Below are 12,058 nucleotides of genomic sequence, written 5' to 3' on the forward strand. Positions count from 1 at the left end.
AAAAAAAATAGATATGTAATTAAAAAATATGTAATGTTTTAACATGAAAAAAAATTTGGGGAAATAATTCAGATTGTGTATGGGCTTAGAGATGTGGCCAGTCTCTCAGGATTCTCTAAACTGATGCAAAATAAGGCTATAATTCTTTAATCAACTCTATTTAATCTTGTGCCCTATGTTACCTGATTTCTGGATGCAAGCCCCTTTTGTTTTTAGGTAATCTATTTTCCCATGTAGCATAATTTACTATTTGCCACATATAGAGTGTTCTTTTTCCTAACTGTGTCATGTTACTCAACAAAATTGAATTCTTCCTTATGGTTGCTAAAACAGAAAGAAGGAAATCACCACCCATTAAAATCTAGTTGAATTTTGAAACTTAGGAAAACCTGTCTACTCCAAACCTGCTGGATGAACTTGTCATGCACTTCCCTTTCCCCAGTGGTAGGAGTGGACATGGAACCATCTCCTACAAAGCTGGAGATATAAGCAAAGTGGGCAGGAAAGAGGGGAAATAACACACCCAGCCAGGGAAGGAAGGCCTTAAAAGCACATAGCAGAGACCCAAAGAGAAATGAAGCGAGTATTGGAAAGCCAAGTTTAATGAGAAAAGTTAAAAAGACACATTTCCTTTATGGACTTAATGTACTTAGACTTCAGCAATGAGTGCAGAGAGTCCTAACTCAAAACATAATTACACCAGCAAGACCTTGTTCCTAAGTACATCCTCGGTTTTATTTTTTGTAACATTTAAAATAACTTTATATTATGGTCTCATTTATTCCCATTTAACCAATGAGGAAACACACTCAGGGAGATTAAGGAACTTGCAGAGGGTCACCTGGCAAGCAGCAGAGAGAATTAGGATGTGAACCTAAACAGGGTCCAGAGTCCAGAGACTTTGTCTTGTCTCAGAAGTTTCTCTCACGTGGCTGTAAGTCTTACAGACTTGGTTTTGAGCACACATCCTTTGCCCCCATCCTCTGCTGCCTGTGAGTGCTTGGACTGTTGGAGAAGACAGTCTCAATTCAGTGGATTCAACGCAGGACAGGGACAACATAATCTATAGTAGGTCTGGTCCATCATCCTGTCGAGGCATCAGGTTTTTCATTTGTAAAATGAGGGAATTTGCCTATACAGTCCCCCTGTCTGATGTATTATTCTAAGAAGCATAGTGCATATGGACTATATGGAAAAGTTCTTCTGGGATGCTTGACCACTTATGTCAGGAGAGGATACTTGCCCAAACTTCAGATTCAGCAGAACTTTAATTTGTACTTGCCCTTAAATGAAGCTAACTAAAAATCGTCATTTGCAAGGTTCTTGTCACCTTAAGGTGAAGGGGTTTGACGAAGAAAAATCCCAGAATTGGAGGTCACGAGGATGGTGTGAGTTACCATCAGATGGTGTGAGTTACCATCAGAATCCTCATCAGATTCTATTCCCATCCCAGAATGAAAGGAAATGCTTCCTGTGGTTGATCGTCTCTTTCCCGACACCATTTCCTCTTACTTGGTTTACTCATGACTCTTAGATAAGTTGCAACTATTGACCACTTGTTGTGAAACAAGTAATGTGGTTGGGGTGGAAAATTTTTTTAAGAGAAAGTAATCAAGCAAGCCTACAGGATTTGCTGGAAAGCAAAAACATCAAATTGTATGGATATCACTTGAAAACCTATGTCAAAAGTCTTCACTTTTCCATTATGTATCTATTCAACAGATACTTCCAGAGCACCTTCTGTATTTCAATCCCTTTTCTAGTTGCTTGGGAAGTCTTAGTGATTAACAAATAGAAATGGCTACCAAATAGTGTCTTAGGTGGATAAATGTTATGGGGACAAGCAGTAGAGCAGGGCAGCGGGCTCAGGGTGTCGGGTTGGTGAGAGGGTGAGAAGATTATAGCACTGGGGAGTCAGGGGAAGCCTCCTTGAGAGGTTGAGATTGAGCTAAGGACTGAAGGCTATAGGAACTAACTAAATGGCTATGTGGGTAAGTGTAGGCAAAGGGACAGTCTTAGAGGTAACAGAGTTGGGAGCATGGCTGTGCATCTGAGGGGCAGTGAGAAGGCTGGTGTGGCTGGAACAGAGAGGCAAAGAATGAGTAAAACAGGAGGGCAGAGATTTAAGGGGCCAAATCAGATAGGCTTTGTTGGTCATTACAGGGATGTTATCTTTTACTCTGAGTAGAGAGTCATTGCAGGGTCTGAAGCAAATCAGAGGCATGATAATGCAGCTGCTGGGGCGGGGGGAAGGGTTTTTAGTAGGACAAAGGCAAATCAGGATGACCACTTACAGGTGATCGTGGAATACAAGAGAGAGATGATAATTGTTTACACCAGACCAAGGTGGTAACAGCAGAGGTGGTAACTAATGGTCGGATTCTGGATATTTTGGAGAGCACAAAATCCTGGGGGATGGAGTATGAAATATGAGAAAAAAATGATTGATGATGAAAACTTTAAGTGTAAGCAATTGGACGGATGGCATCTCTGTGAACTTAGACACTTGAGAAAGTATTGAAACTAACGTTGCAGAATAATTGGGGGAAATAGTGTTTAATAGAGCTTTTCCAACTGTGTCCTGAGTGGACCTCCTGAATTACACTCTATAGTTACATGAAGTGGTGGCCATAGGGTTAGTGGTGCAAAGGCCACCAAGACAGGAAGGGAGGTGAGGGAGCGAGGGGTAGATTAATATTTTTGTTCCACTTACTGTGCTAAGGGTTTTTTTTTTAATATAAAAATCGTATATATTTAAGGTGTAAAACATACGTTTAAGGTGTAAAACATTTCTATTCGTATATGGTATACATATAGATAGTGAAATGATGACCACAGGCAAACAAAGGATCTCTTACCATTTATTTGTGTGATGAAAGTACCTGAAATTTACTCTCCTAGCAAATTTCCAGTGTTCAATACAGCATTATTAACCAGTCACCATGGTGTACATTAGATCTCTAGACCTTTCCACCCTACATACCTGCAACTTTATACTATTTGACCAGTAACTTCCTACCTCCCCACCATAATTCCACCATTCTGCTCTGTTTCTGTGTGTTCAACTTTTTAAGATTCCACATATAATTGAGATGATGCAGTTGTTCTTTCTGTTTCTGGCTTATTTCACTTAGAATAATACTCTCCAGGGACGCTCGGGTGGCTCAGTGGGTTAAGTGTCTGACTCTTGATTTCAGCTCAGGTCATGATCTCAGGGTTCATGAGATGGAGCCCTGTATCGGGCTCCATGCTGATATTATGTGGAGCCTGCTTGGGATTCTCTCTCTCTCCTTCTCTCTCTCTCTCTCTCTCTCTGCCCCTCCCCGTGGTCACTGGCTTGCTCTTCCTCTCTCCCTCAAAATAAATAAGTAAACTTATTAAAAAAAAAAAAAAAGAATACTCTCCAGGCTTGTCCATGTTTTTGCAAATGGCAAGATAGCTTTCTTTCTGAAGTATGAACAATATTCCATATTACAATTTCTTTTTTTTCTTCCAGCTTTATTGACATATAATTGGCATATAACACTGTATAAGTTTAAGGTGAATGTGTTGGTTGCTCCATTGATTCATGAATGGACATTTGAGTTGTTTCTATATTTTACTATTGTGAGTAATGCTGCCATCAACATGGGAACACAGATATCTCTTCAAGACACTGATTTCATTGGGTATATGCCCAGAAGTGGGATTGCTGGATCATATGGTAGTTCTATTTTTAGTTGTTGAGGAAACTTCATATCATTTTCCACAGTGGCTATACCAATTTATATTCCCATCAGTAGTGTACAAAGGTTTCCTTTTCTTTGTACCCTGGCCAACATTTGTTACCTTTTCGGTTATTATTATTATTTTATGATAGTAATATTAACAGGTGTGGGGTGATATTTCATTATGGTTTTGATTTCTATTTTCCTGGTAATTAGTGATGTTGAGCATCTTTTCATATACCTGTTGGCCATTTGTATGTCTTCTTGAAAAAGCGTCTATTCAAGTCCTTTGCTCATTTTTTAATCAGGTTCAGTTTTTTCTTTTGTTTTATTTTGTGCTATTGAGTAGTATGAGCTCCTTATATATTTTGGATATTATTAACCCTTTACAATTACATGCCAGAAAATATTTTCTCCCAATCTGTAGGTTACCTTTTCATTTTTTGATTGTTTCTTTTGCTGTGCAGAGGCAGTTTTGTTTGTTGTAATCCCACTTGTTTATTTTTGCTTTAGTTCCATACACTTTTCGTGTTGTAATCTAAAATTCATTGCTGAGGCAACGTCAAGGAGCTTTCTCCCTATGCTATCTTCCAGGAGTTTTATTGTTTTAGATCTTACATTTAAGTCTTTACTTCATTTTCAGTTGATTTTTGCATGTGGTGTAAGATACAGTTCTAGCTTCATTATTTTTGTATGTGGATATCCAGCTTTCTCAATAGCATTTATTTAAAAGATTATGGTTTCCCCAGAGTATATTGTTAGCACCCTCATTGAAAATTGGTTGCCTTATATGCTTGGGTTTATTTCTGGGCTCTCTATTCTGTTCCATTGGTCTAGGTGTCTATTTTTATGCCGATGCCATACTATTTGGGTTACTATGGCTTTCTAAGATAATTTGATATCAGGGAGTGTGATATCTCCAACTCTGTTCTTCTCTCTCAAGACTGTTTTAGCTATTTCAGGTCTTTGGTGGTTCCATACGAATTTTATAAATCTTTTTTTATATTTCTGAGAACAATGCCATTGGAACTTTGGAAGAGATTGTGTTGGATCTGTCTGTAGCTTTGAATATACTAGGCTCTTTACACAAGTTAACTCATTTAAATTTTGCCACAAATTTAGGTGTTTGGTGCTATTATCCTCATTGAGATAAATGAGAAAGCTGAGGCTCAGCGAGTAAAAATGGTGTTCAAATCTGAATTCAGTTCTGAACCCTGAAGCCTGGGCTCTTTCCCCTGTGCAGAATGAGGGCCAGGCGGGACATGGAGAGTTTATAATGTGGTGCCCTAAGTCCTGAACACTGTATTTCAAAAGATCATTTTAAGCTTAGAAATTAAGGGTTATAAGAGTATCAGGAAAAGCTTCTGATGGGTGGGAAGTTGTTTAGAAGAGCAAAATGTGTCCCACCACCACCTCCATTACATCTATTTAGTAACATTTGTGGTTTGTAAACAGAGTTCATCAAAGGGGTGCAGGTGAGAGATAGGAATGTATTTGTCCAGGGTCTTGCATTCACACAAACTCTTACACCCCGTCTTTGATGTTAGCACAGAACAGGGTCATACCCTAAATCACAGAGATATATTCATAGAATCTTTAGTATTCAACCTTGAACTTTTTAATCCTATCATGGACAGAGAGCCTGAATGTACTGCAAAGTGCTTATATGTATGTTTTTTTTGTTTTTGTTTTTGATTTTATTTTTGATTTTTTAAAATTGACATCCAAATTAGTTACCATATAGTGCAACAATGATTTCAGGAGTAGATTCCTTAGTGCTCCTTACCCATTTAGCCCATCCCCCTCCCACAATCCCTCCAGTAACCCTCAGTTTGTTCTCCATATTTGTGAGTCTCTTCTGTTTTGTCCCCCTCCCTGTTTTTATATGATTTTTGTTTCCCTTCCCTTATGTTCATCTGTTTTGTCTCTTAAAGTCCTCATATGAGTGAAGTCATGATTTTTGTCTTTCTCTGACTAATTTCACTTAGCATAATACCCACATAGTTGCAAATGGCAAGATTTCATTCTTTTTTGATTGCCGAGTAATACTCCATTGTATATATATACCACATGTTCTTTATCCATTCATCCATCGATGCACATTTGGGCTCTTTCCATACTTGGGCTATTGTTGATAGTGTTGCTATAAACATGGGGGTGCATGTGTCCCTTCGAAAAAGCACACCCGTATCCCTTGGATAAATGCCTAGTAGTGCAATTGCTGGGTTGTCGAGTAGTTCTATTTTTAGTTTTTTGAGGAACCTCCATACTGTTTTCCAGAGTGGCTGCACCAGCTTGCATTCCCATTATATGTATGTATTTTTAGGTTTGGTTCTTCTATCCCTCTGCAGAAAGGCCACAACCCTAGTTTGGAATTCAATTTTTTTACTTTTATTTTTTATTCTTAGTTTTTCTTTTCCCTTTTGCTTTACTTTTAAATTACAGTATAACTAACATACATTATAATGAAATCAATATTAGTTTCAGGTGTACAAGAAAGTGATTCAACAATTCTATACATTACTCAGTGCTCATCATGGTAAGTGCACTCTTCATCCCCATCACCTATTCAGGAAGTGCTTATATTTTTTAACAACATGAATATATTGCAATATACTTATGCAATCTTAAAAGTGTAATTTATGGGGACCCCTGGGTGGCTCAGTCAGTTAATTGAACAACTCTTGATTTTGGCTCAGGTCATGATTTCCCTGTGCCTGAGTTCGAGCCCCACATTGGGCTCTGTGCTGACGGTGCAGAGCCTGTATGGGATTCTCTCTGTCCCTCTCTCTCTCTCTGTCTCTGTCTCTCTGTCTCTCAAAAATACATAAATAAACTTTAAAAAATTATACATAAAAATAAAGTAGTGTAGTTTATTAAGCGTATGCAGTGGATTTGTTTAAAGAAGTCTTATAATCTTGTTTTGACTCTTCTCCTTTTTCTTCTTCCTCTTCTTCTCCCTCTCTCTACCTTCAATATACTAGTATTCAAAAGAGAGAGCAAAGGGGCTAGTGGCTTGTGCTCACCTTGACTTTTCAGGGGCTTTGTGAAGATACCCTATAGCACAGCAAAGCTCTACCCACCTTCACATATATGCCATTTTTCAGGGGGGAAAAATTCTGAGAAAATAAGATATTTTATCTTTCCTATGATAAATAAGCGTTCCAGATGCAGGTCTTAAGCCATGCACTAATTCTGGGTGCTTTTGGAATCCTGCAGCCCAGTAAGGTAATGTGTAGTAAGCTACCATCGGTTAGCTTTAATCATATCTACATGGCAACATAGAAAGTTTTCTTAGTGGTAAAGGCTAACACAAAGGATCTTTTGATGTTCAGTATGTTCCAACACAAGCCCGCCTTGTGGTTAGAAAGCAGCAACACCACACTCCTGTCTACAAGAGATCTGCCAAAAGGTGGGGCTGGGAAAGTTTCAGGAAATGTAGCCAGGATTTTAGGCAAGCACGTAGCCCTCTGTTCTTTATACTTCTCATTTCTCTGGAAATGTTATTGGTTCACCAGCTTGTTTCCTGTGTGTGTATGTGTGTGCGTGCATGAGCTGTTGCATTTAAACCCCTGGGCTTGTCAGCCTTTATATCTACCTTGTCCCAGTTTCAGCTTCATCAGAATTTCCAAAGCTTCTTGGAAATTTGGCTTCCCAGATATTTCTTCTTCCATTACCAGTGTTAGAGTCAAACAAGCTTGTTCTGAATCACCTGTTTTCAGAAACACCATGAAGATTAAGGTGCAGCCCCAGCAAGAGTGGCTGGTCAGGGAGTGCGGGGCTGCGAATTGTGTGTATGTGTGTGTTGGGGAAGGGGGCAGTCTGTCCATCTATTTGTTCTGGGTGGGGAGGAGTGAGAGAAGAAGAAAGGAGATGAGAAAGGAAGAAATGAGCGAGGGTGTTATGACACCGGTTTTTCTCTCCAGAAAACAGGCATTTCCTTGACACCATTGTTAAAACGGTTACATCAAAATATCCTTGGAATACGTACCAATGCAATGTATGATAAAGTACAGCTTTAAAAAAAAACAGTTGTGGTGAAATACACATAGCATACAATTTGCCATCTTAACCATTTTTTAAAAAATTTTTTTTTAATGTTTATTTATTTTTGAGACAGAGAGAGACACAGCATGAGCAGGGAAGGAGCAGAGAGAGAGGGAGACACAGAATGTGAAGCAGGCTCCAGGCTCTGAGCCGTCAGCACTAGAGCCCGACTCGGGGCTCGAACTCACGAACTGTGAGATCATGACCTGAGCCGAAGTCGGACGCTCAACCGACTGACCCACCCAGGCGCCCTGCCATCTTAACCATTTTTAAGTATATAGTTTGGTGATATCAAGTACATGCTCGCTGTTGGGCCACCATCAACATGGTCCCTCTTCTGAACTGTTAGTACTGCTTTTTGAATAAAAATGACCTTGGTTCACATGGACACTCTGACAGTGGAAGCACTTTTGTCTGAGGCCTCAGTCTGTCTCGTCTGTAAATTTTTAAAAGCAAACAGACAGGGTTGTTGTTGTGCATAATGTTTGTAAAGTGCCTAGTAGAATGAAAAATGATTGTATTTTTATTGTTATTATGATGACTTCCTGGAATTCTAGCCAAGTATTACTTCTCCATAAATGAGATGATCCCGAACCTTTTACACCACTTCCCTCACTCTTAGATCTTTGGCCAACATACCCTGTTGCTCCATAGTTTTTACATCATCATCATCATCATCATCATCAATTATTATTATTATTTTAGAACTGTGTGTATAATTCCTATAGCAGGGAAATGGGCCCAGAGAAGCGGGGGAGAGAAAAAAAGCAGCTGCCAAGGCAATCAAAGAACAGTCTTTAGCGCAACTCTGTTCCAACACATTCAAATGATCTCAGCAACTAGAGCAGCAAATGCTCTGAATCAGTGGGGCAGGGTCAAGGTCTGGGCAGGCAGTCCTCAGCACAGCTTTGGGAGGGCAGCCTCCATCCAAGAAGTTAAGACTCAAAGACGGCGACTTCCCTGCGTACACGTCTCGTTCTTGTGACTTGTAGCTCTGGCTAACCCAACGGACAGCCTGGGAGAGCACAACCCCGTTACCCCCCTAGCTCCGCCCCTTCCATCCGCTACCGCCTCACAGTAGATCAGAGCTCCATGCCACGGGCGAAACGTTTACACAGGTTAAGTTTAAAAGACTCCTGCAGGAATCATAATTTACCTCTATTTATAAAACCGTTCTCACTCCCAATACATTATCCCATTCAGCCCTCAAATATGACACTTTCTTCCTCTCTCTCTCCCTCCCTCCTTCCCTTCCTTCCTTCCTCAACAATTGTAATCCCTGATTACAAATATGATTCACATTCAGTGTACAACATTTAAAAAATAAAGAAAATAGAAAAAAGAAAACAAAAATTATCTGTAATCTGTCCATTTAGAAATAAAAGTTTTGAGATGCGTCTTCCAACGTTGCATTTGTGTTTATAAGTGTATATTTTTAAATGTGTATTTTACTGTGCATACCATTGTATTGTCTGTTTATTTCAACTTCCATTCTCTTGTCAGCATTTACTATCAGTCTGTACCTACACCTCATGAGTTTTAGCATTTGTGGTATATTATAACATGTAGTTTTACCAAGTCACCTCTTTTAAACATCTCCCTATTGGAGGCCTCCCCCACTACACTAGGCTGAACCCTCCTTTCTCTGATCTTGGTCACCATAGAAATCTGCTAAATAGTCTAACCTCAAATTTCATCCCTCCACCATCCACTCATGTCTGTAGGGGAACTTTCCAAATGCGAAGCTGGCCATGCCTTTTCCTGGTTTCAATCTTTAATCTTCAATGTCTACCCCCCACCCCCTGGTCCCCAAGATACAATCTGCATGCCTCACTGCTCTAGTTGCTGAGATCAGCTGAATGTGTTGGAACAGAGTTGTGCAAAAGACTATTCTTTGATTGCCTTGGCAGCTACTTTTTTCTCTCCCCCCCACCTCTGGGCCCATTTCCCTGCTACAGGAATTATACACACAGTTCTAAAATAATAATAATAATAATAATAATAATAATAATAATAATAAACAATAATGCTGTAAAAAACTCTATGGAGCAACAGGGTATGTTGGCCAAAGATCTAGGAGTGAGGGAAGTGGCATCAATAGTTGATGGTAAAAAGGTCTGGGATCATCTCATTTATGGAGAAGTAATAAGTAGCTGGAATTCCAGGAAATAATAATACTGAGGCTTGTTGATACACAAATCACACAGCGCTCAGAAACTCCCAGGGTTTCTATTTCAGAAGGTCTAGGGGGCCTGAGAATTTGCATTTCTACAAGTTCCAAAGTGAGGTTGATGCTGTTTTTCTAGGGAACAGAACTTAAGACCTGCGGCTAGAACCTAGTATACTGTATCATAAGTAATTTTGTGTGTCTGTTTCTCCCTTTTAGACGGTGACTTCTGTATAACAAGGTCTGAACAGAATCCTAAGATTGTAGGGATCCTGATACGGAAGCCATTCCGGGCTCAGCAGCCAAGCAGTAACTGTGACCATCCACAGTCCACTTCCTCTGCAGGCTCCAGGATGATAGATTTCTGAGGCATGACTCAATATATATTTCTGTGCAATGCCACTTGATGACATGCCACAGGAATCATGGTATGAGCCCCTTGACTACATGTGGAATTTCCCAAGGATTTTGGAAATCTCCCTTCAAATCCCCTTTCCACAATGAATTTTCCATCACACGTGCCTCACAGATAAGAACAACAAAACACTACTTTCCCGTGGATAAATCACCAATTACATACATGGCTGTCATTAACTCTGCTAGTAGGCGTCACAAAAAGAGAGAAAGCTACATGATATTTGCCTTAAAATTTTGGTAAGATGTTTTCCGTACGTAAATTATTTGTATTTCTCCTAAAGGGTAAGGAGCAAGAAAGGCAGAACTCCATGCGATCGAAAATACGGTGTTGTGGGAATAAAAGCCCCTTTGAATGTGACCGAAGGGAACGTTTTCATGGGACGAATTCAGTTCCACCTACTACTCTACTAACCATATCTGCTTTCTTGCAGATGACATGTCGAGTCTAAATCTAAAACTACCAAATTCGGAGAAAAAACCAGAAAAATGTCCATTCCACTTCCCTTAAACACAAGAAGCCGGGAACCCACGTGCTGCTTCCCTAAAACGTTCTGGTTTCATTTTCACATGTGAAACGTGCAGGTGTTAAGCCAGTCTCTGAAACAGTGCTGATAATTGTACGTGGGCAATTTCTATTAAGAAAGTGCTACTAATTTCTATGGTGGTAGCTGATGAAAGAATTCCTGCTGACTCCGTATTTTCAAAGACCCCGGTTTTGGAATTTCAGTTTCCTTAAACAAGCTTAGATTTCAGCTTTCCTTCCTAGTACCTAAAAAGACAGAGCCGGGCAACAGGAGTGATCCGGCTCCGGCACTATCAATTTTCCCTATTTTATTATTATTATTATTTTGCAGTTGTTGCCCAATCTTTACGGGGCCACCCAAATCTGTTTCTTTTACGTCGTCATTAACGGTGTAATTGCCCGGGCACAAATTACTTAATACCTAGTACGTGAGCACACGTGTGGGGAGCTGAACTCAAAATGACGATTCAGTTTTTACCTCATGAATGATTAACAACTCGCTAGATGACTAATAGACGCTTAAGCAGCAAAAAAATTAAGGTAGCCAACAACAGAGATCCATTTCAAGTGTGTTATTTCAAGCATACGTTAAAACAAATGCTTTCAAAGGAATTTTAACCTTGTTGTTTTGTGGGGGGTTTTTGTTTGTTTTATTATTTGAGAGAGAGAGAGTGAGCAAGCAGGTGAGAGACGCAGAGAGAGAGAGAGAGAGAGAGAGAGAGAGAGAGAGAGAGAATTTTAAGCAGGTTCCATGCTCAGCATGAGGCCAGCACAGGGCTCAATCCCACGACCCCAGGATCATGACCTGAGCCAAAATCAAGAGTTGGACGCTCACCTAACTGAGCCACCCGGGTGCCCCAAATTTTACCTTTGTGTGGGCCATCAGGCTTCTACTGCTGGTCCCCAACCCCTAGGCTCCAAATGCCCCCCTGTGCCATTAAAGGTACCCTGGTTGCAAGAGTCAGAAGTGCTGGTCCACTGTGATTTCCAGACTCCTGCTCACTCCTATCAGCTCCCCTGTATTTAGCAGTCAGGTGCAGTGAACTGTGTATTTATATTCTGTCTCCTACCAAGAGGGGGCACTCTATCGGGACAGGGACTGTGTCATTTAAATCTACCTCTTCCACTGTGCCCCGCACATGGCTTTACTGCCCCCAAAAGAGAGTGAGATTCATTAATTCCAGGACAGATGTTACT

This window comes from Puma concolor, chromosome B1 (genome assembly GCF_028749965.1).
Source record: "Puma concolor isolate L17-30 chromosome B1, mPumCon1.1.hap2, whole genome shotgun sequence".
Taxonomy (NCBI): Eukaryota; Metazoa; Chordata; class Mammalia; order Carnivora; family Felidae; genus Puma; species Puma concolor.